The following is a 26,760-nucleotide window of genomic DNA, read 5'->3' as shown; positions in this document are numbered from 1 at the left end:
TGGGTTAATGAGAGATAGGGGGATTGGATAAGAAGGGAGTGAGTGGTTCCAAGTCCACTGACACGGTAACATGGACCCCAGATAATGAAGGGAGGGTAGGAGGCTTAGAGCTGATCCCCATTCATAATGAGAATTAAGGGAAAAGCAGGACAGCAGCAAGAAAGGAGACAGTAAGGGGGAATCACATATTCATTTATGGGCAAATATTTCTGTTTGACAGAAAATTAAGCCGGCAAGCAGACGAGCCCCACAGAATGGGGTGTCGTGTAATGCTGTTTCCTACAGTGTACACAGGCAGTACTGTATTTTTCAAAATGGTATAAGCAAACATAAAAGAACAAATGGGAAAAAAAGAACATTTGCATGTGCTTCATTATACTCCATTTCCAGGACTCTGAAATGGACCTGGTGGTTTTGTTGGGACACTACCTCGAGCGTTAAGATGCCACAATCTCCCCATTTTGTGTCATATTTTCTAGGAGTAGACTATTCCGCCCAGGTTATTCCTACACAGTGTGCCCAAGATGGCTGCATCACCTGGTACCTGTGAGGGTGGAATACACAACCCGTGAAAGTTATTATCCAAAATACCTACATCAATCCTGCATTATGCTTACCGCTCTAAGTTTTCTTTTTATTTCTGTGTGGCTGATCTATTGCTTTATTACTTAAATCTTCTGTATTATGTGCAATGTTTTTGATGTCTGTAAAGCGCCTTGAGTCCTGTTGGAGAAAGAGCGCTATATAAATAAAATGATAAATAATAAAAACCTCTAAGTGCTTAATCAGTCATTCAGGGGGTTGTACCAGGGGTTCAGAAACAAATCCCTAAATTTTAACTGAAAATAGGGATTTTCCCCAAGTTTATCACCTGCTCAGAGTTAGTGAATTGAAATTCACTTTAAAATGACTGCGAAAACGTTTTTGCAGACATTTGAGAAGGAGACAGTAAGGGGGAACTTTGGGTCTTGGTCCTGAGATTCTGCCATCCCATGGATTCCCAGTATGGTCGTCACTGGGATGGAGTGGTTAGGCACAGCAGACATCTCTGGTGTTTGTTATCAAGCAAAGTTTCTGTGGCTCTTTGGAGGAACTTGGTAGCCTGGAAAACCCCTAACCTTAAGGTTACGGAGCTAATTATATACAAAAAAGGCTTTGACCATATTCTCTGTACCGCTGGCCGTTGTGCTGTTATGGATGCTATTGTGATTGCAACTGCGGTACAGATAACTTCAACAACTAGGTCATGTTATCTTATTTTCAAGACATGCTAGAACACACGCATTTTCATTCAAAGGGAAAACAGAAAAATAAAGTAAAAGCGAATGTTTGTTTCTTCCTTATTCGTGCCCTGAGATTAGTTCTCTCCTGATAATATCGCTGGCTTTCAGCAATTGTGACTCATCTCAAAAGAGAAGTGGGGATGAAAGAGGAACAGCAGCGACATCAGTGATTTCCCCCTACCTCAGTTTCGTCTTGTGCCAGTTTCATGAAAACATTTAGGTTTACATTTCAAGCATTTTATGTTATGTTATACAATATAACATTATGATTTATTTATTTTTAGTCTTCAGGGCTTATAAAACACAAAAAGTTTTTTTTAACTAAAGTGTATAAAACAAAGGGGGGTATTCAATTACTGGTGAAAATGTGTTTTTGTGGTAAAAAGATGCAAAATAACTGCGACTCGTGGTAATTTCGCCAAACGCCTATTCAATTGTCTGCGAAAATGTGTTTCGCAGTTATTTGAAAGTGAATTTCAATTCACCAACTCTGAGCAGGTGATAAACTTGGGGAAAATCCCTATTTTCAGTTAAAATTTAGGGATTTGGTTCTGAACCCCTGGTACAACCCCCTGAATGACTGATTAAGCACTTAGAAGTTTTTAATTATTTTTTCATTTGCCAATAAAGATGTCAATTTTGGGGTGAAAAAGTGCAAAATGATGGATATCGGTACAAGGTATGAGGCAGGTATATTGGGGTGCTTTATGAAAGGGACAAGTGTTTTAAGACTTGCAGATGGGAGTAATCGGTCGGTTTCCACTTTTCCACGGTTTCCAAATGCATATAACTTCCATTTGACCAAATTTAAGTACCAAAAATACTTTAATTATAACCAATCATAAAATTTTATACTGTTATCCGATGTTAGTTTAGCTTTACCCATATTTCACTTTCTCCACCAATTTTTGTGGCAATCCCGTTTTTGCTAATTTGCATATGAATAGGGCGAATCACGGGAGTGCACATACCTGTGAAAATGGCGAAAACATCACAATCGAAAACAATCACATCAGCATACCTCCAAACTGTCCCAATTTTCGCGGGACAGTCCCATTTTTTGGGGGACTGTCCCGCTGTCCCACCCGCAGACAGCAGTGTCCCACGGTGGGGGGGGGGGGGGGGGGGGGGACAGTTGGGAGGCTCCTGCACTCACTGCAGAGCAGGGTGAATAGACGTCTATTCACGGAGTCAGAGGTACTGGGGGCATGCTAGCAGCTCACTGAGCACTGGCCATGCCCCCATAGTAACGAGAACGGGGACCGTGGCTCGCGATTGCGGCATTGCCGTGATGCCACGCCCCTTTATGCAAAGCCACGCCCATTTTATGTAGCCACACACCCTTTTCGGCAGCGGAAGCGGCTCTGCCGCGCATGTGGTCCCTCTTCCTAATCCTTGAAAGTTGGGAGGTATGCATCAGCACTGTGATTGGCTCATGCCCTCTGTGTGAACAGAACTAAATCCAACTGAATGAATGGAAACCTCCACACTACATGAGAAGTGCATCAAAAACACATTTATCAGCCCAATTTAAGGACCATTCATTGAATTCAATAGAGTCCGCATCATCTGCTTGTCTCAACAGTACATCTCAGCTTTGTGAATTTAGCAATCTGTTTTATTATCTTTTAATTATTACTATTCGTGCTGCCTGCCTTGAACAAATATTAACGTATGGCAGTACCGTGCTTGATACTTCTGAGCAGATGTAGTTATCAAAGCCAGGCTGGGTATGTGCAACACTATGGATGGCCATTGACCCTCAATGGATTACTACTATTGGTCGATGGTTTTTCCATCAATAGAAGTGATCAGATGATTCTCTGCCATTGATGCCATACAAGGCGCAAATGTTCTTTTTTTTCCATTTGTTCTTTTATGTTTGCTTATACCATTTTGAAAAATACAGTACTGCCTGTGTACACTGTAGGAAATAGCGTTACATGACACCCCATTCTGTGGGGCTCGTCTGCTTGCCGGCTTAATTTTCTGTCAAACAGAAATATTTGCCCACAAATGAATATGTGATTTAATTAGTTGGAGGGTGCATATTATATTATGTCTAAAGGGTTTAAAGCAGTTCAGTTTAGATTAGAAAGGCCTGTTGTAGTTATATTTTATTTATAGGGAGCCACATGGTTATATACATACAGTAGGTGCAAAACATATCACACTTTACATGGGTACAGACCACTGTTGGACTTGGGTATGAAGGGTCCACCGGGTGATGCAGTGATAGGGGTCCATGCTTAAAGGGGTGTGCTAAGCTACCACAGAGGCTTGGCTAACAATTGGAGAGTGCATGGGCAAGGCCAATACACAGTAATAATAATCATTTTATTTATATAGCGCTCTTTCTCCAACAGGACTCAAGGCGCTTTACAGACATCAAAAACATCGCACATAGGGGGTAATTCCAAGTTGATCGCAGCAGGGTTTTTGATAGCAACTGGGCAAAACCATGGCCCTCATTCCGAGTCGTTCGCTCTGTATTTTTCTTCGCATCGCAGCGTTTTTCTGCTTAGTACGCATGCGCAATGTTCGCACTGCGACTGCGCCAAGTAATTTTGCTATGAAGATAGTATTTTTACTCACGGCTTTTTCTTCGCTCCGGCGATCGTAGTGTGATTGACAGGAAATGGGTGTTACTGGGCGGAAACACGGCGTTTTATGGGCGTGTGGATAAAAACGCTACCGTTTCCGGAAAAAACGCGGGAGTGGCTGGAGAAACGGGGGAGTGTCTGGGCGAACGCTGGGTGTGTTTGTGACGTCAAACCAGGAACGACAAGCACTGAACTGATCGCAGATGCCGAGTAAGGTTGAAGCTACTCAGAAACTGCTAAGTAGTTTGTAATCGCAATATTGCGAATACATCGTTCGCAATTTTAAGAAGCTAAGATTCACTCCCAGTAGGCGGCGGCTTAGCGTGTGTAACTCTGCTAAAATCGCCTTGCAAGCGAACAACTCGGAATGAGGGCCCATGTGCACTGCAGGGGAGGCAGATATAACATGTGCAGAAAGAGTTAGATTTGGGTGGGTTATTTTATTTCTGTGCAGGGTAAATACTGGCTGCTTTATTTTTACACTGCAAATTAGATTGCAGATTGAACACACCCCACCCAAATCTAACTATCTCTGCACATGTTATATCTGCCTCCCCTGCAGTGCACATGGTTTTGCCCAGTTGCTATCAAAAATCCTGCTGCGATCAACTTGGAATTACCCCCATAATACAGAAGATTTAAGTAATAAAGCAATAGATCAGCCACACAGACATAAAAAGAAAACTTAGAGCGGTAAGCATAATGCAGGATTGATGTAGGTATTTTGGATAATAACTTTCACGGGTTGTGTATTCCACCCTCACAGGTACCAGGTGATGCAGCCATCTTGGGCACACTGTGTAGGAATAACCTGGGCGGAATAGTCTACCCCTAGAAAATGTGACACAAAATGGGGAGATTGTGGCATCTTAACGCTCGAGGTAGTGTCCCAACAAAACCACCAGGTCCATTTCAGAGTCCTGGAAATGGAGTATAATGAAGCACATGCAGTGATACAGGACGATTCAGCATACCATTAAGAATGCTCCCAGAGTAACGAGGAATGTAAAGGGCTTGGGTTGTGCGGGCACACCCATATGGTGCATGGCCAAGCCCCCTTATTTATGACCACGCCTTCTGTCCATGCAGAGTAAGTAAAAAATAACTACTTGCACCACTGCACATATGTATATTAATTAAGCACATGGTGGTGATACCGTCTATATATCCCACATTAATGCACTGTACATGTGATATGGAACCACTGTACTGAACGGCAAGTGTCTACAACTCAATGGGAACTGTCTTAGATCTAGGAGAGGTGAATTACATGCCACTGAAAAAATAAAAAGTCAACTATCAAAGCTCTTACCACTGGGATAATGGAGTTATAGGTTAGTAAATATTTATTTATTATTATTTATTTATTAGCAGTTTCTTATATAGCGCAGCATATTCCGTTGCAATTTACAATTAAATGCAGAGCTACAATGCCATTCCAATTACTGGCAGTAATTGTGTTCATTATTATTATTATTTTAAAGCCCACAGCCAACAAGAGAAGGGACAGAAGTGTGTCGTGACCCCCCACTTTGATTGGCAGGAGGGAGTATATTGGCTTAGCTTCTATAGAAGCAAGCCAAGCACCCATGTCCATCAGTGGTCCTGACTCCCGCTCCACCAGGTAACTTAAGTAACAATGGTGGTCATTCTGAGTTGCTCGCTCGTTGACGATTTTCGCTATGCTGCGATTTGTTGCTAAATGCGCATGCGCTAAGTTATTTAACACAAAACTTTTTTTTTTTTAAACGCTTTTCAGCCGCACTGCTGATCGGTGAATGATTGACAGGAAAGGGGCGTTTCTGGGTGGTAACTGAACATTTTCCGGGAGTGTGCTAAAAAACGCAGGCGTGTCGGAAAAACGCAGGAGTGTCTGGAGAAACGGGAGAGTGGCTGGCCGAATGCAGGGCGTGTTTGTGACGTCAAACCAGGAACTAAACGGACTGAGGTGATCGCAATCTGTGAGTAGGTCTGAAACTGCAAATAATTATTTAGTAGCAGTTCTGCTAATCTTTCGTTCGCAATTCTGCTAAGCTAAGATACACTCCCAGAGGGCGGCGGCCTAGCGTGTGCAATGCTGCTAAAAGCAGCTAGCGAGCGATCAACTCGGAATGACCTCCAATGTACAGTCTGTGCACAGTCTAGAACCAGACTCCCAGAGAAAGGGGTTTGACCTTTAAGCAGTGAGGGTCACCAGGGATTTCCCCTGTACTCCGGTGGGCCAGTCTATCATTCTGCACAGCTCTATAAACAAAGTCACTTTGGTGCACCGACCTCATATTTTGTTAAGGCTGCCTTCACTCTGGCCAATTACTGCTCCTCCTCATACTCACCCTTCTTGTTCTGTGACCCATGCTCCTTGGCAGAAAACTAAACCTAATGTATTCAAATGGAGCGCCTTAGGTTACAGGTGCTTGTTACCCCTGCAGCTGCTACTGTATGTCCTCAGACTGTGTACATAAATTAAGAACCCGTCACAAGTTCAGCAGGTTTCTCTGCTTAACTGCGTGTGGCCATGTACGCTGAGTCAACAGAAATCCAGGTGCACTATACAGGTCTGGATTAAGGGCAACATGGGCCTGGAACTAAAAATGATCAAGGACCTATTGTGACAAGCAGAGGAGGTGTGACTCATGTTGTGTGGGTGTGGCCAGTGGTGTATGGGTGTGGCCAGTAAAAGTAGAGAGAATCTTGCATTATTTTGTGTGGAAAATCTAATTACAATTTTAATATTTATGATTTATGGCAAATGTATTGCATTTTCTTTTCTGGAAAAGGATCCAGGATCCTCTCTGGTAGCCACGCTTGTACATGTGAGGCCCAACTCCTCCCTGCAGTAAAGCCATAGCATATGCTATCAATTAACTATTACTCTTCTCTGGAAGGAACTCTTATTAGAGCCACTGTCTGGCAAGAGATATTTGATAAATAGACCTGAAAATAAAATCCTTTTCTGCTGCGGGGTACACTGGGCTACACAAGGAATGGACAATGGGGTGTAGAGTCAGGCTCGGACTGGCCTGCCGAGGTTCCGGTGGATCCACCGGTGGGTCACGCTAGTTTGTAGCCACGCCCACTTATGCAGGGAAGCGGGGCTTAGCAGTCAGCAGGCTCCGTTTCCAGAGGAGCGTCTGCGGATGTACGGACTGACGTTGCACCGCACCACGCCGTCTGGAGGATCCTGCCGCTCCAGAACAGAAGACACGCTCTGGGACTGGTGAGTGCGTGCAGTGGGCAGCGGGTGGGTCGCGGCTCCCAATATAGCAGAGAACAACAAGGGGGGCATCCTGGCTCCCAGCTCCCTGTATAGTGTGGCCACCGGTCAATATACAGTGAACGGCGGGGGGAGGGGCCCTGGCTCTCTATGGGGGGGAGGGGCCCTGGCTCTCTGTAAATGTGCAACGCTTTCATTTTTTTTTATAAATTTTAGTATTATTTCCACTAATTATCATCGACATTATGAAAGGAACATCATTTTGAGCCTCTAAATACACTGAATATGATGATGTCAGCCACGTTCCAATAAATTAGAAATGTTTATTATGTTTAAATCTATCACTGGCTAACTAGCAGTCAACTTATTTTCTAATTTCTTGTATGTAGCATCTCTGTCATCATGATCTATATAATATTAACTAGTGGCAGATGCAGCAAGGGAGAGTGTATGGTGTTTATCGCGATACACTGCAAGTGTCACATATAGTGAAAGTACGCAACTTTTGTTACTGTGGTAACATCTGGGATGAGCATGGATGCGCCAGCTTGTTAGGGCATTCTACTGTTTTAAAGATGGCAGCAGCCTAATCCGCATACGTTTAGGTCGTGTCGCCACGGTAATCAGTGACCACAATCATGTCTGATGAGAAAGAGACAGCCGGTGAGTAGGGAGACACAGCAGCTTTCATGCTGACACAGAAATTATTACGAGAGAGGGAGGTGTGTCACACGCACAAGGTATTAGACATTGCTGTGATTATTAGACATGTTTATGCAGATACCATAGGTGCCTACTGCCCCTTATTTCAATGCATAGTGTTGGATGTAAAGATTTGCCCCTGGAACCTGTAGCCAGAGTCGGACTGAGGGGAGGAGAGGTGCGCGCTGCGCTCTCCTCCCTGAGCCCCAGCCCCCGGAGCAGCAGCAGAGCCCAGGCGGAGGTGAGCAGCACTGTGGGGGCAGTACCTGTGTATCTGGCACTGCTGGGGGTGTATGTGTATCTGGCACTGCATTACTGGGGTCAGTGTCGGACTGGGGCATGAAGGGCCCACCAGGGAAATGCAATCACAGGGGCCCACTAAGGGGCGTTGCTATATGCTGGAAGGGGTGTGGCCAAGTGACCAGAGAGGAGTGGCCAGCCATTATAGGCGCCACCTAGCATAGGCCCTCATTCCGAGTTGTTCGCTCGTAATTTTTCTTCGCATCGGAGCGATTAATCGCAAACTGCGCATGCGCAATGTTCGCAGTGCGCCTGCGCCAAGTAAATTTGCACAAAAGTTTGGTATTTTACTCACGGCCTAACAAAGTTTTTTCATCGTTCTGCTGATCGTAGTGTGATTGACAGGAAGTGGGTGTTTCTGGGCGGAAACTGGCCATTTTATGGGAGTGTGCGGAAAAACAAAAAACAGAGAAAGATTCTCTGTTTTTTGTTGTTCTGCAATCTCATTGTCTATGGCAGCACCCGCTATCAATGAACGATGGAAGATAAACTTCCTGTAATCATATAATTTGGGGAATCTCTTATCAAAAGTGTAAACATTAAGAATTGTCTGGTGCAGAAGAAATCCCCATTCCCCATTTCCCTTGTATCTAGTGTGCGGAAAAACGCAGGCGTTTCTGGGAAAAATGCGGGAGTGTCTGGAGAAACGGGGGGAGTGTCTGGACGAACGCTGGGTGTGTTAGTGACGTCAAACCAGGAATGAAAAGGACTGAACTGATCGCATTGGCAGAGTAAATCCCGAGCTACTCAGAAACTGCTAAGAAATTTCTATTCGCAATTCTGCTAATCTTTCGTTTGCAATTCTGCAAAGCTAAGATTCACTCCCAGTAGGCGGCGGCTTTGTGTTTGCATTTCTGCAAAAAGTAGCTAGCGAGCGAACAACTCGGAATGAGGGCCATAGTATATAAAGAAAAAGAGCTCTACCTCGCTGCAGACTTCAAGCTGTTGTGTATGTGCCTGGGTTACACCAGGAAAGAACAGTACTATATGTGCCTGGTTTACACCGGGAGAGAGCGGTAGTATATATGCCTGGGTTACAGCAGGAGAGAGCAGTAGTATATATGCCTGGGTTACACTGGGAGAGAACAGTAGTATATGTGCCTGGGTTACACCAGGAGAGAACAGTAGTATATGCGCCTGGGATACACCAGGAGAGAACAGTAGTATATGCGCCTGGGATACACCAGGAGAGAACAGTAGTATATGCGCCTGGGATACACCAGGGGAGAACAGTAGTATATGCGCCTGGGATACACCAGGGGAGAACAGTAGTATATCAGGGACGTGCAGTCAGGGGAGGCAGTGCCTCCCCTGTCATTAATGAGTAAAATAATACAAAGAAGATACTTATGACACATAAGTATCTTCTTTATTATTTTACCTATCATTAATGTGTGTTAAAATCACTTTGGGAGGCACCGATCGTGGTGCCTCCCGTAGTGATTAGGAAAAGTATGGGGAGCGGGGGGCGGGCGCAGGCGGGCCCTAGCAATGGGCTGGAAAAGCCCATTGAAATAACATGGGAAAGCGGCACCATTAGTGGTGCCGCTTTCCTACAGGGACGTGCTTTCAACCTATGAAAGCACGTCCCTGTGAGTGAGGCCACAGTGATTGGCCAGCGGATCCGTCACTGGATCCGCTGTCAATCACTGTATGGGGCGGCATCGGTACCTGCGGAGGTGCGGGCGGCGGAGGTGCGGGATGCGGCGGGCCGGGCGGCGGAGAGGCGGGCGGCGGAGAGGCGGGCGGCGGTAGCGGCGGCGAGACGCGCTTTCAGGCTCCATGTGCAGAGTTTGGCAGCGGAAGCGGTACCCATTTCAAAAATGGCGCCTCAGCGTCATTTTTGAAATTCAAGATGGCCGCCGCGAGCCAATCATGGATCGCCGCGTCATCGCCCCGCCCCCTCCCGCTGGTTTATATAAGTCAGCGCGAGGCAGCGGCTGTCAGTCCGACGGCGGAGGAGGAGCGGAGAAGAGCTCCTGAAGACACCGTGGAAGTCCTGGATGGGCGGCGGCTATGCAAAAGAGCTTAGCCGCCGCCGCCCACCAGGTGAAGACGCCGGAGGAAGACCCCAGAAGCCCTGGGGAGGTGGCGCCCTCCCAGGTGAAGACGCCGGAAGCCCTGGGAAGGCGGCGGCCATGCAAAAGAGCTTAAAGGCCGCCGCCCCCAGGTGAAGACCCAGTTTAATAAAGGATTTTTTAAAGAATGTGTTGTGTTTTTTTTTTATATTTTCTTTACAGGTGGACTACAGGTGCCAGCGGGCCCTTTATGTCCGGGCATGCTGGCACTTGTGGTTCTCCAAGTGCCAGCATGCTGGGGCAGGCTTGCTGGGACCTGTAGGCCACCTGTAAAGAACAATATTACTATTCTTTGCAGGTGGACTACAGGTGCCAGCGGGCCCTTTATGTCCGGGCATGCTGGCACTTGTGGTTCTCCAAGTGCCAGCATGCTGGGGCAGGCTTGCTGGGATCTGTAGGCCACCTGTAAAGAACAGAACATACAATGAACCCCGCACCCACCGCCACCAGGGGTGCGGGCATAGCACTGGGCTATCAGCCCAGTGCTGGTTGTTGCTCGGGAAGGGGGACCCCATTTTGATTTTTTGGGGGCCCCACTTTCCGAGGAATTCCAGCCCTGGGCTGACTGGTTTGGGGGGTGTTTAATGGCATGGCAGGGGGACCCCACACCGAGTGTCTCCCCTGCTATGGCATTATCCCCCCTGGCTGGTTCTGCCTGGTGCTGGTCTTAGTGGTGTGGGGGGATTGCGCTTTTTTTTTTTTTTCGGGGTAGGGGGGGGGGGGGGGTTGTTTAGCTGCAGTGCCTCCCCAAGCCCTGACCTCACCACACGTCACTGTAGTATATGCGCCTGGGATACACCAGGAGAGAACAGTAGTATATGCGCCTGGGTTACACCGGGAGAGAGCAGTAGTATATGCGCCTGGGTTACACCGGGAGAGAGCAGTAGTATATGTGCCTGGGTTACACCGGAAGAGAGCAGTAGTATATGCGCCTGGGTTACACCAAGAGAAAGCAGTAGTATATGCGCCTGGGTTACATCAGAAGTGAGCAGTAGTATATGCACCTGGGTTACATCGGGAGTGAGCAGTAGATACACATAAAGACCTCAGTATAGTGGCAGATACAAATAATGACCCCAGTCAGGCTCGGACTGGCCTGCCGGGGTTCCGGTGGATCCACCGGTGGGTCACGATAGTTTGTAGTCACGCCCACTTATGCAGGGAGGCGGGGCTTATCAGTCAGCAGGCTCCGTTTCCAGAGGAGCGTCTGCGGATGTCTGTTGGACCTTCTTGGGTGGCCCAACGGGGTGCGACCCTTGAACAATTGTGCAAGGCGGCTACGTGGTCCTCTGTGAACACGTTTATAAGGTTCTATGCCTTCGATACTGCCGCTTCCCAGGATGCTTCCTTTGGACGCCGGGTTTTTGTGCCCGCTACAGTGCGTCCTCTTCCATAAGGAACTGCTTTAGGACATCCCCATTGTCCATTCCTTGTGGAGCCCAGTGTACCCCGCAGAAGAAAACGAGTTTTATGGTAAGAACTTACCTTTGTTAAAACTCTTTCTGCGAGGTACACTGGGCTCCACAAGGCGCCCACCCTGACGCACTTAGCTTTTTTGGGTTGGTATGGCATTAGCCGCTGACACGTCTCCTGTCGTGAGAATGCGGTGTTCTGGCTACTAACCGTTGTCGTCTCTTTTCCTGCTACTGCATTGGACTGGTTATCTAAAAACTGAGATCCTGTGCAGGGAGGCGGGGTGATATAGGAGGCGGCGCTATGCATTCTGGGAACAGTCAAAGCTATGAGCCTGTTGGTGCCTCGGATCATGATTCTACTCTACACCCCATTGTCCAATCCTTGTGGAGCCCAGTGTACCCCGCAGCAGAAAGAGTTTTAACAAAGGTAAGTTCTTACCATAAAACTCGTTATTGCAGCAATACTGTATGTTCATTTTTGGGCTTTATCGAAAGTCTTAATAAATAGGTGCCTAGGCCCCATATCTCCATCATACACTCAATTACACAAGTATTTGGAATCCTTACATGTCCCGGGATACAGTCAGGTCGACCACTATTGGTCGACATGCATTAGGTCAATGTGGTCACTAGGTCGACCTGGAAAATGGTCGACATGTGTTTTTCAAATTTCCTCCCATTTTTTGAACTTTTTCATACTTTATGATTCACGTGGACTACGATTGGGAATAGTAACCTGTGCCGAGCGCAGCGGTAGCGGAGTGAGGCACCTTGCCCGATGCGCGAGCCATGCGAGGGGACACGGTGCACTAATTGGGGTTTCCTGTAACTTTACGTAGAAAACGACACCCAAAATAGTGAAAAAAACTCATGTCGACCTTTTTCCATGTTGGCCTTGTTCACGTCGACATAATGACCACGTCGACCTAGTGACCATGTCAACCTAATGACTGTCGACCTAAGTGTGGTCGACCTAATGACCCATTCCCCATGTCCCTTTCTGGGGTTTCTCTAATTAGCAGTGACGTGCTGCACTTCCCTGCAAATTAGTATAAAGGGCCCTACACATTTAGCGATCCGCCGCCGAGCTGCCCGATGGCGGATACGGCCGATGGGCGACCCGGCAGCAGGGGGGAGGTGACGGGGGGAGTGAAGTTTATTCACTCCCCCCATCACCCGGCTCCATAGCAGCGCAGGCAAATATGGATGAGATCGTCCATATTGCCTGCATGCACAAGCGACGGGGCACCAGCGATGAACGAGTGTGGGGCCGCGCATCCTTCACCGCTGGTGCCTCCACACTCAAAGATATGAACGGTATCTCGTTCATTAATGAACAAGATCGTCGTTCATATCTTTGATTATTATCGTCAGATAGGTGCGTCTGTTATTAGAACAGTAAAATATGTATCATTTTATTTTTAAGTACAGTACATGAGCTAAAATAGGAATACTCTTGTAGGCCCTCTACAAGAGTATTCCTATTTTAGCTCATGTACTGTACTTAAAAATAAAATGATACATATTTTACTGTTCTAATAACAGACGCACCTATCTGACCTGCAAAAACACCATAACATTTAGATGGCGACACAGTTGTACACTTAAACAAACACACAGATGACCTGTGAAATACTGTACGCCTGGTCATGACGGGATAAACGGTTATAAATGCCAGCTATTACGGGCGTATCGAAAACATTTCTCACATTCAATCAAGATAAAAATGCCAGTTCTACGCAAATACATTTCCTAAGTGCATTTAAGTTCCTGACATAGATTAATTGCGCTTGGAATAATTGCTTACATCCTCTTTGTATAAAAACAAACACGGCTCTCGGCCCAAGTTTATATGGACTGTCTACTTCCTATTTACCTTGTAGTCAAACAATAATTTTTCCTAATTGCTAGACAAACAGAGAAGAAACAGAGTGAACAGTTCATTGGTAGCTACCGGTGGCGGCAAACATATTTATCAAGCTATCTGTAATAGCCCAAGTAAAACAATCAGGAACTCTTCTTTGCAATTAACATTTTCAATATGTGAAGCTGATAAAGGCAGGAGAGATTAGGGTATGTTCCTGCGCAAACACACAGAAAAAACTTCTCTGCAACATTTTAATGGGGATATTTCACAACCAATCAGGTTCTAGCTTTAATTTAACGGGATACGGTCATTAGGTCGACACAGCTTAGGTCACCAGTCATTAGGTCGACCACTGAAGGTCGACGTGCATTAGGTCGACGTGGTCAATAGGTCGACAGGTCAAAGGGTCGACATGAGTTTTTCAAAAATGTTTTCCTTTTTTGGATTTTCCCATACTTTATGATCCACGTGGACTACGATTGGAACGGTAACCTGTGCCGAGCGAAGCGAGCCATGCGAGGGGACACGGTGCATTAATTGGGGTACCCCGTCACTTTACAAAGAAAACGACACCAAAAACAGTCAAAAAGCTCATGTCAACATTTTCACCTGTTGACCTATTACATGTCGACCTAATTCCCATGTCGACCCAATGCCCATGTCGACCTTCAGTGGTCGACCTAATGACTGTCGGCCTAAATTGAGTCGACCCAACGACCCATACCCCATTTAACTTGCACATTCTAGAATTTAATAGGTAGCTATGGGCCACATCTTCACTTATTTAGGAGGGGTGAAAGATCTCTTCAGCTGTAATCAAGTAGTAGGGTTCAGTATGAGTGACCAATAGACGGGATGCTGGCGGTCAGTATACCGACAGCGACATCCCATCCATCAGAATCCCAACAGCCCCCCAGTAAGTCCCCTAACCCTCACCTTTTTCCTACCTTAACCCTCCCTTGTGGGTGCCTAACCCTAGACCTCCCCAGTGGTGCCTAACCCTCCCTTGTGGGTACCTAACCCTCCCCGGTGGTGCTTAACTCTAATCCTCCCCGGTGGTGCCTAACCCTAACCCTCCCTTGTGGGTACCTAACCCTCCCCGGTGGTGCCTAACCGTAACCCTTCCCAGTGGTGCCTAACCCTAACCCTCCCTTGTGGGTACCTAACCCTAACCCTCCCTTGTGGGTACCTAACCCTAACCCTCCCCGGCGGTGCTTAACCCTAACCCTCCCTTGTGGGTGCCTAACCCTCCCTTGTGGGTACCTAACCCTAACCCTCCCCAGTGGTGCCTAACCCTCCCTTGTGGGTACCTAACCCTTCCCAGTGGTGCTTAACCCTAACCCTCCCTTGTGGGTGCCTAACCCTCCCCGCTGGTGCCTACCCTAACCCTCCCTTGTGGGTACCTAACCCTCCCCGGTGGTGCCTAACCCTCCCTTGTGGGTACCTAACCCTTCCCAGTGGTACCTAACTCTAACCCTCCCTTGTGGGTACCTAACCCTAACCCTCCCCAGTGGTGCCTAACCCTAACCCTCCCTTGTGGGTACCGAACCCTAACCCTCCCCGGTGGTGCTTAACCCTAACCCTCCCTTCTGGGTGCCTAACCCTAACCCTCCCCGCTTGGTGCCTAACCCTCACCTTCTATGTGCCTAACCCTCCCTCCCTCCCTAACCTTCCCGGCCCTTTACCCTAACCTCCCAGCAGCAGGACGGCAGCGCGTCCCACTGTCAGGACGTTCAGGATGCCAGCTGTCGATAGTTTGACGCTGGCATCCTGTTTGATGTGGGTATCGCGACGCTAGGTTTGTGTCTTCCCTCAGGAACCCGGCGGCGGTATATTGACCAGCAGGATGCCATTCGTCAGGAAGCTAAATGCTTCCCGTTTAGTAGACCAGTCCTCTAGAATATAAATCTTTGTGCTCAGGGCCCTCTTCCCTTGGTGTTCTCTATGGAATAATGAAATCTTAGCATTGTATTTATATATGCTTAAAGTTACGTCTAAAATTCAGAACCCCAGGGCGCTAGCGATCAGCAGAGAAAAAAAACACTTGTGTTGAAATATCACGTAATCTGGTACAACCAACTATGCAAAATGTGATAATATACAATTGTGATCCCTAGCTGCCATTAGGAATAATCCTCTGTAGAGGTTTAAAAAAAAACAATGGTATCAAAACAAAGAAGAAATGGTAACTAACTGCGTTATATGGATCACTATAGGACGATGGTGAAAATTTATAATAAAAACAATTTATTGGCCAAAAACAAACACACGTTAATAACTTAATATAGAGAATTCACATTACATTAGAATAGGCAGCAGCCAGTGATTCTGTGTAACTCTAAATAAGGCAAAGTTTCATATGTGTTCAGAATATCACACCTGGGACGTCAGTGAGTCTGAAGCTGTGACTGGGAGCATACATCTCAAACAAAGGTATAATCACCTGTGCACAAGGGTGACAGCTTACAAATCTTTGTCCATGTGTTGAGCATACTTGCCTACCTGACCCTCTCCATGAGGGAGAAAATGTTCTGTTCCTGGACTTTCCTGGTAATATATGATTGCCATCACCTGTGGTGAGCTAGGTAATTGATAAGAAAGGTGTTTCACCACAGGTGATGGCAATCATACATTACCAGGAAAGTCCAGGAACAGAGCATTTTCTCCCTCATGGAGAGGGTCAGGTAGGCAAGTATGATGTTGAGTGTTCTACGATACAATATCCCCTTAAGTTGTAGTGTGCTCACTGACAAGAACCTGCTTTTCCCCGGCAGTATTCTCAGCCGTCTATAATAATGCAGCACCCATATCCATTAATATTAGGATTGCGGAGAGCATGGTGCAGTGCCTGGTGCTGTTGGTAATTCTGTTGAGGATGCTAAGGCACCCATGTGAATTACCCACAGCACCGGGCACCAATACTCTCCACAATCCCAATATTTATGGATGTGGGGTGCGGATCTATGCTCTATTTTAATGTGTTTGTCCAATAAATTGTTTTTATTATACATTGTCACCATTGGCCCATTGTGCTCCATATAGCACAGTTACCATTTCTTCCTTTTCTGTACCACTGTAAAGACATGTGCTTGTTTGTATCATACTTGTCTACCTGAGCCTCTCCATGAGGGAGAAAATGCTCTGTTCCTGGACTTTCCTGGTAATGTATGATTGCCATCACCTGTGGTGAGCTAGTTAATTGATAAGAAAGGCGTTTCACCACAGTTGATGGCAATCATACATTACCATGTTTGGTTAGGTTTAGGGTTAGACACTTAGAAGGGGAGGTTATGGGTTAGGCCAGAGGTTCTCAAACTCGGTCCTCGGGGGCACACACACAGTGCATGTTTTGCAGGTCTCCTCACAGAATCGCAAGTGAAATAATTAGCTCCACCTGTGGACCTTTTAAAATGTGTCAGTGAGTAATTAATACACCTGTGCACCTGCTGGGTTACCTGCAAAACATGCACTGTGTGTGCCCCCGAGGACCGAGTTTGAGAACCTCTGGGTTAGGCATTAAGCAGGAAGGGTTAGGTTTAGGCAGCGGGAAATGGAGGATTAGGGTTAAGGGCCCCATACACTAGTACAAACCCGGGAGTGGTTCCATACGATTTGGTACATTTTGCATGCGATATATCGTATGCGATACTAGCCATGCCTGCGGGAACCGACATATGAGGACTGCAGCACTAACGACCTAGAGGAGTCGAACCGACGCTCACGGGGCCGCGCATCGGATCGAATACACAGCCCAAATGCCCGATTTTACACAATATATCGGCCCGAATGCCCGAAATCAGGCATAATCGTTCTAGTGCACAGGTTCTCATACTCGGTCCTCAGGACCCCACACAGTGCATTTTTTGCAGGTCTCCTCACAGAATCACAAGTGAAATAATTAGCTCCACCTGTGGACCTTTTAAAATGTGTCAGTGAGTAATTAATACACCTGTGCACCTGCTGGGTTACCTGCAAAACATGCACTGTGTGGGGTCCTGAGGACCGAGTTTGAGAACCTATGTTCTAGTGGATGGGGCCCTTTAGGCACCACCGGGCAGGGGTGTGTACACACAGTGAGATCCCTGCTATGTTCGATTTTGACTATGCGATTTCCCTTGAACTCCCCCAGAGTCCAGATAGCACAGATAGTACAGATTTTGACTATCTGTGCTTGAGATTTTGTCTAAGTGCCAATTTTGACTATACTTTGTACTAGATAGTACACTAGATAGTCAAGATTGACTTACCTGCACAGTCTATCTAGCCTTACGATACCGACCCCACGGGAGCGCGCATCGGGATCGAATCTGTATCACAAGCTGCCTAGCACCATGAGATATGCACTAACTTTTCATAAGATTTTGACTATATAGTCAAAATCTTACAGATTTATCTCACCGTGTGTACACACCCTCAAGGGAGGATCAGGGTTAGGCACTACTGTGTCTGATGTCTTTTATTTCTTTGCTATAATTAAATACAGGGGATCATAGAGGTTCTCAAACTCGGTCCTCGGGGGCACACACAGTGCATGTTTTGCAGGTCTCCTCACAGAATCGCAAGTGAAATAATTAGCTCCACCTGTGGACCTTTTAAAATGTGTCAGTGAGTAATTAATACACCTGTGCACCTGCTGGGTTACCTGCAAAACATGCACTGTGTGTGCCCCCGAGGACCGAGTTTGAGAACCTCTGGGTTAGGCATTAAGCAGGAAGGGTTAGGTTTAGGCAGCGGGAAATGGAGGATTAGGGTTAAGGGCCCCATACACTAGTACAAACCCGGGAGTGGTTCCATACGATTTGGTACATTTTGCATGCGATATATCGTATGCGATACTAGCCATGCCTGCGGGAACCGACATATGAGGACTGCAGCACTACTGACCTAGAGGAGTCGAACCGACGCTCACGGGGCCGCGCATCGGATCGAATCCACAGCCCAAATGCCCGATTTTACACAATATATTGGCCCGAATGCCCGAAATCAGGCATAATCGTTCTAGTGCACAGGTTCTCATACTCGGTCCTCGGGTCCCCACACGGTGCATGTTTTGCAGGTCTCCTCACAGAATCGCAAGTGAAATAATTAGCTCCACCTGTGGACCTTTTAAAATGTGTCAGTGAGTAATTAATACACCTGTGCACCTGCTGGGTTACCTGCAAAACATGCACTGTGTGGGGTCCTGAGGACCGAGTTTGAGAACCTCTGGTCTATAACACAGGTTCTCAAACTCGGTCCTCAGGACCCCACACAGTGCATGTTTTGCAGGTCTCCTCACAAATCACAAGTGAAATAATTAGCTCCACCTGTGGACCTTTTAAAATGGGTCAGTGAGTAATTAATACACCTGTGCACTTGCTGGGTTACCTGCAAAACATGCACTGTGTGGGGTCCTGAGGACCGAGTTTGAGAACCTCTGGTCTATAATATACATAATTCTTTCTTTTGAATAATTACACTAGCTCAGTGGTCTGTCTGGGTAAAAGTTTCCTAGCGTGCTGTGCAGCAGTAATGGAAAGACGTAGAACACAAGTGACAGAAGAATTATAAATGAAAGGCTCTAAGTTACCATGTGGTACAAATCATTACCCATCAAAGCTTTCCAACTCTCTTTCATTATTAATATATGTGCAGGGAGCACTAATTCCACAGGAGACCTCAGTGCTGGATCCTTTTATACGTGTACCAGCATGTCTGGCAGTCTGCAAGATCCTAGACCAGAGATAATCACAGTGCAGCGCCCTTCAGCTGCTGTGGAACTAACCATCCCAGCATGCCCTGCCACAGTTTAGCATTCCCTAATAGAAACACTGTGGCAGGGCATGCTGGGACGTGTAGTTCCACAGCAGCTAGAGCATACCTCCCAACTTTCTATTCCCTTAAGGAGGGGCAGCCGCGTGGTGCCGAAAAAAGGTCGTGGCCTGCTGAAAGGGGGCGTGGCCTTGTACGGGTGACACGCTCGCGCACCACGCCCCCAATTTTTGTCACAGTGGGGGCGTGGCCAGCGCTCTGTGAGCTGCTAGCCATGCCCCCAGTCCCTCTGCCTCACTGGAATAGACGCTGTGCGCATGCACACAGCGTCTATTCACCACTGCTCTGCTCTTAACTGAGCAGAGCAGCAAGTGATAGGGAGCCTTCCAACTGCCCCGACCCCCCCCTGCGGGACACTACGGCCCACGGGAGGGACAGCGGAACAATCCCCAAAAAACGGGACTGTCCTGCAAAAATCGGGACAGTTGGGAGATATGAGCTAGAGAGTTGCAAACTGAATACCCCTGCCCTAAATTTACTAAGATGGGAATTTTATTTAAGATGGGATGTTGCCCATAGCAACCAATCAGATTCTACTTTTCATTTATCTAGCACCTTCCAGAAGATAATACCTGGAATCTGATTGGTTGCTGTGGGCAACATCCCACCTTAAATAGAACTCCCAGCTTAGTAAATTTACCCCTTATTATTATTATATCTAACAGGATGAATATTATATCTAACAGGATGAATAACCATATGAAACGTTAACACGTTATTACTATATTGTACCGAGCCCCAAATTTTCAAACGTAACATGTAGGAAGGAAGGGGCAAAAATGGTAGGCGTCACCTGTGGTGTGGTACGTTAGATAGAATAGACTTAGGTCGACCACTTTGGTCGACAGTAAGTAGGTCGACATGGTTTCTAGGTCGACAGGGACTCTAGGTCGATATGTACTAGGTCAACATGAAAAAAGGTCGACATGAGTTTTTTTTTACATTTTTTCGGTGTTGTTTTCTTTGTAGAGTGACGGGGAAGCCCAATTAGTGCACCGTGTCCCCTCGCATGGCGAGCGAGCTTCAGGCAAGGTTACCGTTCCCAATTGTAGTCCACGTGGATCATAAAGTATGAAAAAGTTCAAAAAATTTAAAAAAATGTGAAAAACTTATGTCGACCTTTTTTCATGTCAACCTAGCACATGTCGACCTAGAGTCCCTGTCAACCTAGAAACCATGTCGACTTACTTGCTGTTGACCAATAGTGGTCAACCTAGACACTGTCGACCTAAGTCTTGTAGACCTAGAGTCCGGATCCCGTCACCTGATGCTGCACCAGAGAATGCCAGGGGCAGATCCAAGGTGGGAGAGAGGACTTACTGCCTCTGCTCAGTGGTAGCAATCTCCCTGTACCCCTTTGCAGCCTAACACATATCAGAAGGATGGGGTGGGGGGGGGGGGGGGGGGGAGTGGTACCCAGGCCGCTAGCAGGCCCTGGTAAATAGTACCCACCAACCTTCTGGGTGCCGCTGAGTGGGAGAGGGTAATGCTGAGACAATAAGTACTACTGAGACTCGGCCTGCATATACAGCTGGAATACGACTGTCCATTGTTGGTTGAACCATCGATGATCTAACAATGTGCAGACCCCAGCCGGCATAAGCTATCAGAAGTCCACCACTGATGTATACCAGCAGTGGTCCTCCCATCAATTGCAAACTAGTTGGCATCAGCATCTGACAATGGATGTTTACAAACCATAGCTGGTCAATGGTCAACCCTAGACCGGAGTTGATACGAACATACAGAGAAAGTAGTCTCAGGTGGGATAGGATAGGCTGAAGTGAAGAGATGGGGTTTGGAAGAAAGCTTGAAACAGTGAAGACTGAGGGAGAATCTGGTCAGGCAGGGTAATTATTACTGAGAAACAGCACAGGAGAAGTCTTGGGAGTGAGAAGTGGTTGTCAGAGAGGAGAAATGAAAAAATGACCATGAACCTGATTCAGCTGTAGTCTGGCGATGCTTGTCTTTCTCCTCCTTAGCGTGAGTTTATTGCTTAGAGGAATGGGAAAAGTGGCAGACATCAGGGATAACGCTGAAGACATACTTGCCTACTTTTGAAAAAGCATTTCAGGGAGATGTGAAAGTAACACCTATCAGCTCGGACATGTACTGCTACATCTCAGATGGGTGTGGTTCATCAAATCGACAGTGTCTAGGTCGACAATGTTTAGGTCGACCACCATAGGTCGACAGTCACTAGGTCGACAGGGTTTCTAGGTCGACATGTCTAAAGGTCGACATGAGGATTTTTTTTTTTTTTGGTGTCGTTTTCTTCGTAAAGTGACCGGGATCCCAAATTAGTGCACCGCGTCCCCTCGCATGGCTCGCTTCGCTCGCCATGCTTCGGGCATGGTGCCTTCGCTCCGCTACCGATTCGCTCGGCACACTTTACCGTTCCAATCGTAGTCCACGTGGATCGTTAAGTATGAAAAAATTCAAAAAAAGAAAAAAAATGTTAAAAACTCATATCGACCTTTAGACCTGTCGACCTAGAAACCCTGTCGACCTTCCATCCATGTCAACCTAGTGACTGTCGACCTATAGTGGTCGACCTAAACATTGTCGACCTAGACACTGTCGATCTTCAGACCGGATCCCTCTCAGATGCGTGTCATAAAAATGACTTACATCCAAATGTAAATGATCCCTAAAGTTAGTATGATCTACTTGTTGAAGAAGCAAAGAACTCTTATATTTTGCAGAATTTGTTTGTGTATTGTGCTTTACAAGAGGTTCCATATACTGTAAGTGGCCACGAGAAACTATTTAAAATACATGAAGCCACAGGGATCATTGGGGGTCATTCCGAGTTGATCGCTAGCTGCCACTGTTCGCAGCGCAGCGATCAGGCTAAAAATCGGCACTTTTGTGCATGCGTATGGTGCGCACTGCGCACGCGCGACGTACTTTCACAAAAGCCGATGTAGTTTTACACAAGGTCTAGCGACGCTTTTCAGTCGCACTGCTAATCGTTGAGTGATTGACAGGAAGTGGGTGTTTCTGGGTGGTAACTGGCCGTTTTCGGGGTGTGTGTGAAAAAATGCAGGCGTGCCAGATAAAAATGCAGGAGTGGCTGGGGAAACGGGGGAGTGGCTGGCCGAACGCAGGGCGTGTTTGTGACGTCAAAACAGGAACTAAATAGTCTGAAGTGATCGCAAGCTAGGAGTAGGTATCGAGCTGCTCAGAAACTGCACAATCTTTTTTTGTAGCAGCGCTGCGATCCTTTCGTTCGCACTTCTGCTAAGCTAAGATACACTCCCAGAGGGCGGCGGCTTAGCGTTTGCACGGCTGCTAAAGGCAGCTAGCGAGCGAACAACTCGGAATGAGGGCCATTGTGTCTTATAACCAATGTAGGGAAATGGCAATGATGTTCCCATTTGAATGTATGTATCTGTGATTTATTTTTTCCCCCCAAGAATGTAACAGCTACATAATGGGGTTAAGGTGTAACCGGGGAGATTGCTGGACTATTCAGGGAGTCAGGGAGATTGCTGCTATTTCAGGGAGTCTCCTGCAGAATGAGGGAGCGTAGGCAAGTATGGCTGAAGCCAAGGTAAATTATATTCCAAACTAATGTTTAATTTATGGCATTCTATCTATAACTGAATTATCAGTTTTGTGTGGAGTCATCCTGTAAATATCTTTTCACAGAAAGCAATCACGTGTGCTTTTTCACACAGCAAAGTACAAAGCATGAATATGACTCTAGAGAGCAGAGCGTTCCGCATTTTTAAGAAAACACCAGAGAAACTAATGCTGGGCACACATAAGAGCGATGTGTTCTCAGCTGATATGCCGTCCAACATGTTGTGCCGCCCAGGGGCGCTTCTAGAGAGGAGGAGGCCCGTGTGCAGACTCCGTCTGGGCCTCCTCCTCTCTATCCGGCAGCGCTATAGACTCTGGGCACTAGGGTCACTAGGGGACCCTAATGCCTTCTCAGAGCTTACAGCGCATGCGCAAATCTCCAGGAAAATGGCGCGGTGGCCATTTTCCCTGAGATTTCTTTACTGCGCATGCGCAAATCTCCGGAAAAATGGGTGCAGCGACTTTTACCAGAGATTTGCTTAGCGCTGCTGCCGACGGTGGGGGACTCCAGAGAGATGAGTAGTGAAAAAATGGGCGCAGGGTGCGCGGTGTGGGCCCCCCTGGCCCATGTGCACCCCACACACTGCACCCATTGTAAATATACCAGTGGTGCTGTCCATACACACTACATGGCCCACACTAATGGTATCTTCTGGTTGGCCGAGAAGCACGACCACCAGAAGATATCGTTAACAACCCACAGGAGCGCGTAACCGCGGGTACACACTATACGATGTAGACAATTTGTTGTTCCGATACAGCAAATCCTCCCAACTTCATCCTAGAGTGTACCTGGCCTAAAAGTATTCTTTCTTTTATTAACAGTTGCTTATAGATTGCAGAAAATTCCATTGCGCTTTACAATTGTAGGGAAGTGTTTTGAGAACAAATACTGTCGTTAACCCCTTGCAATAATATTTGTACACAACATATGTCAGAACATACAAATACTATTACTGAAGAATGGCATGGCCGCAAAGCATGGGCCCTTGTTGCGTTGGAATAGCTGATTTTTCTGCATACCATAAAAAATTTGAGGCATAATAAAGTGCAATGTTCTTAAAGGAAAATGCCACAAAGGTAGAAGGTACCTAAAGATGACATAGGGGGTTTGTATTGCACAACTAGGGCCTAATTCAGAGAAATACGCAAACCTGATGGTTAAAGTACAGTACGGTACATCTCCAATGGTGTGATATCTGTGCATCCTTAAAAATGGGGGGGGCATGTCTGCCCCGCTTTTGAGGCATGCCGGGGTCAGTGTCTGTGACACAGCTACACCGGCAGTGTAAGAACACCGGCCATACTGACTGACCTAAGCATTACCAATGTTCAGGCAGCAGGGTCTGATGCTGCATCTTCAGACTCAGCAGCAGATCACAAAAGTCGGCAGATGGCAATCGGTCGATTAACTATTGATGGTTTCATTGGTGGTTAAACTCAGTAATACGAAACCATCGATGGGGGACCATCTATGGTTTCGTCCACCAATGGTCATCCATTCTCTATTACCCAATGGGGCAGCAGGCCAATCAGAGTTGGGGAAGGAACTTCACAGGTCGTGTCTGGGGGCAAAACATTCCGGGGCTTTGTGCCATCGATGGTGTTGTACCATGGGATCTCCACCACTGATGGCAAAACCATTATTCATCGGTGGTTAACCATCGATGGTTATTAATCAGTGATGGCATATGGACATCACTATTTGAAATTGGCTAACAGGGCCGGTTCTTGCCCTTGTGGCGCCCCGGGCAAAGTATAGGGGCGTGGCTTCAAATGGGGGCGTGGTCAGTTACGCTCCCATTTGTGCCCCCTGTAGCGCCGCTGAAAGAAAAAATAAAATAAAAAGAAGTATACTTACTATCCCCGTTCCTGATCCAGACCGCTGCAGACCTCCTCCACCGGCACCGCTCTTCTCTCCTCTCCTCGATCTATGGGAGAGACGTTATTACGTCAATTATGACCCCTAGTGTCTGTGCCACTATGCTGTGTGGTGCGCGATGACGTCATCGTGCACCGCACAGCAAAGGTCCTCTCCATGAAGGGAAACTATACCGTAGCATCTAGTTTCCCTTCATGGAGAGGACCTTTGCTGTGCGGTGCGCGATGACGTCATCGCGCACCACACAACAAAAGTCCTCTCCATGAAGGGAAACTAGACGCTACGCATGGTAGCGTCTAGATTCTCTTCGCGCTAAGGACATTTCCCATAACACCCTGGGTCCATGTCACAATCTATTTGGAATAGTAAAGTGTAGCGAGCGAAGCGAGACACCGAGCCCGATGCGTGGCGAGCGAAGCGAGCCCGCGAGGGTCCAATGCTGCATAGAGAAATAAATTTGCCCCAAACGATTCGAGAACGAAGGAGACATTTAGATGGTGTAAGGGCGGAAGTGCTCTCCTGCCCTCTCGTTTTGTCACGTCCAGGTCCTTAGCACGAAGGCAACATAGACACAACCCTACCACCAATGCGTGCGTTCCTGCAAAAGTAGGTGTGGCCTAACAAAAGTGGATGTGGTCTCACAACTACACGTATTGCCCCCCCCCCCCCCCCCCGGTGTAATAATAATAATTTTATTTATATAGCGCTCTTTCTCAAATAGGACTCAAGGCGCTTAACAGATGCATAGCACAGTATAGTACAGATAATAATGAAGTACAGAAAAGCGTAGTGCCAGATACACAAATAATACCCCCCAGCAGTGCCAGATACACATATAATGCCCCTCAGCAGTGCCAGATACACAAATAATACCCCCCCAGCAGTGCCAGATACACATATAATGCCCCTCAGCAGTGCCAGATACACAAATAATACCCCCCAGCATTGCCAGATACACAAATAATGCCCCCAGCAGTCTCAGATACACAAATAATGCCCCCCAGCAGTGCCAGATACACAAATAATGCCCCTCAGCAGTGCCAGATACACATATAATGCCCCTCAGCAGTGCCAGATACACAAATAATGCCCCTCAGCAGTGCCAGATACACAAATAATGCCATCCAGCAGTGCCAGATACACAAATAATGCCCTCCAGCAGTGCAAGATACACAAATAATGCCCCCCGCAGTGCCAGATACAGTGCCCCCCTGCAGTGCCAGACACAGTGCCCCCACAGTGTCAGACACAATGCCCCCACAGTGCCAGACACAATGCCCCCACAGTGCCAGACACAATGCCCCCACAGTGCCAGACACAATGCACTCACAGTGTCAGATACAATGCCACCCCCCCCCCCCCCCCCCCACACAGTGCCAGGTTCAGTGCCCCCACAGTGCCAGGTTCAGTGCGCCCACAGTGCCAGATTCAGTGCCCCCAGTGTCAGATACAGTGTCCCCACAGTGCCAGATACAATGCCCCCCCCCGCAGCGCCAGATACAATGCCCAAACACCCCCCCCCCCCCCCCCACATACACACACACGCAGTGCTCACCGCTGCTGGCTTCTTCTTTATGAGGGACGGAAGGGGAGGAGAGGAGAGCGCAACGTGCGCCTCTCCTATCTGTGACATCCGGTCCGCAAGTTCTGATTGGCTGACGGCCGGCACCATATTAAAAATGAAGGGCGTGCCGTGCCAGTGATTGTCCGATCCCGTGCGCTCTGCGAGCTACCGGAATTACTGCGGCGAGCTACTGGTAGCTCGCGAGCGTCGGGTTGGCGATCACTGTGGTAGAGCTTGCCCTGGGAGTTGTGTAAATGAATACCTCTATTTATTCCATAAATTAAGTTTATTTATTACTTTATTTTGTTGTTGTAACATATTTTCTGCATAGCAGCATTGTGGTTAGTCTGTCGTGGTTAATCTGTTTTCTGTACCCTGGAGCTAGAGTATCAGGCTACAAGTTCACTGTGGTCGATGAGAGGTTAAACACTCTTCACAGAAAGCAGCATACAG

General features: G+C 47.2%; 1 protein-coding gene across 10 annotated transcripts in view; it reads right to left on the bottom strand.

Moving 5' to 3' along the window:
• SMIM3 (small integral membrane protein 3) overlaps nucleotides 1–26,760 on the bottom strand; it is a 134,009-nt gene that overhangs the window by 36,968 nt on the left and 70,281 nt on the right. Inside the window, exon 2 of one of the 10 annotated variants that reach the window (XM_063928676.1) lies at nucleotides 24,723–24,792. The exons of 8 other annotated variants lie outside the window; for them this stretch is intronic. The gene's annotated coding sequence lies outside the window, so the exon portion shown is untranslated. Of the gene's footprint in view, nucleotides 1–617; nucleotides 694–24,722; nucleotides 24,793–26,760 lie in introns of those variants that run through there. One more of the 10 variants, XM_063928675.1, reaches the window with a different exon arrangement.

This window comes from Pseudophryne corroboree, chromosome 6, assembly GCF_028390025.1.
Source record: "Pseudophryne corroboree isolate aPseCor3 chromosome 6, aPseCor3.hap2, whole genome shotgun sequence".
In the NCBI taxonomy this organism is placed as follows: Eukaryota; Metazoa; Chordata; class Amphibia; order Anura; family Myobatrachidae; genus Pseudophryne; species Pseudophryne corroboree.
This window is presented reverse-complemented; position numbering and strand designations above follow the sequence as displayed.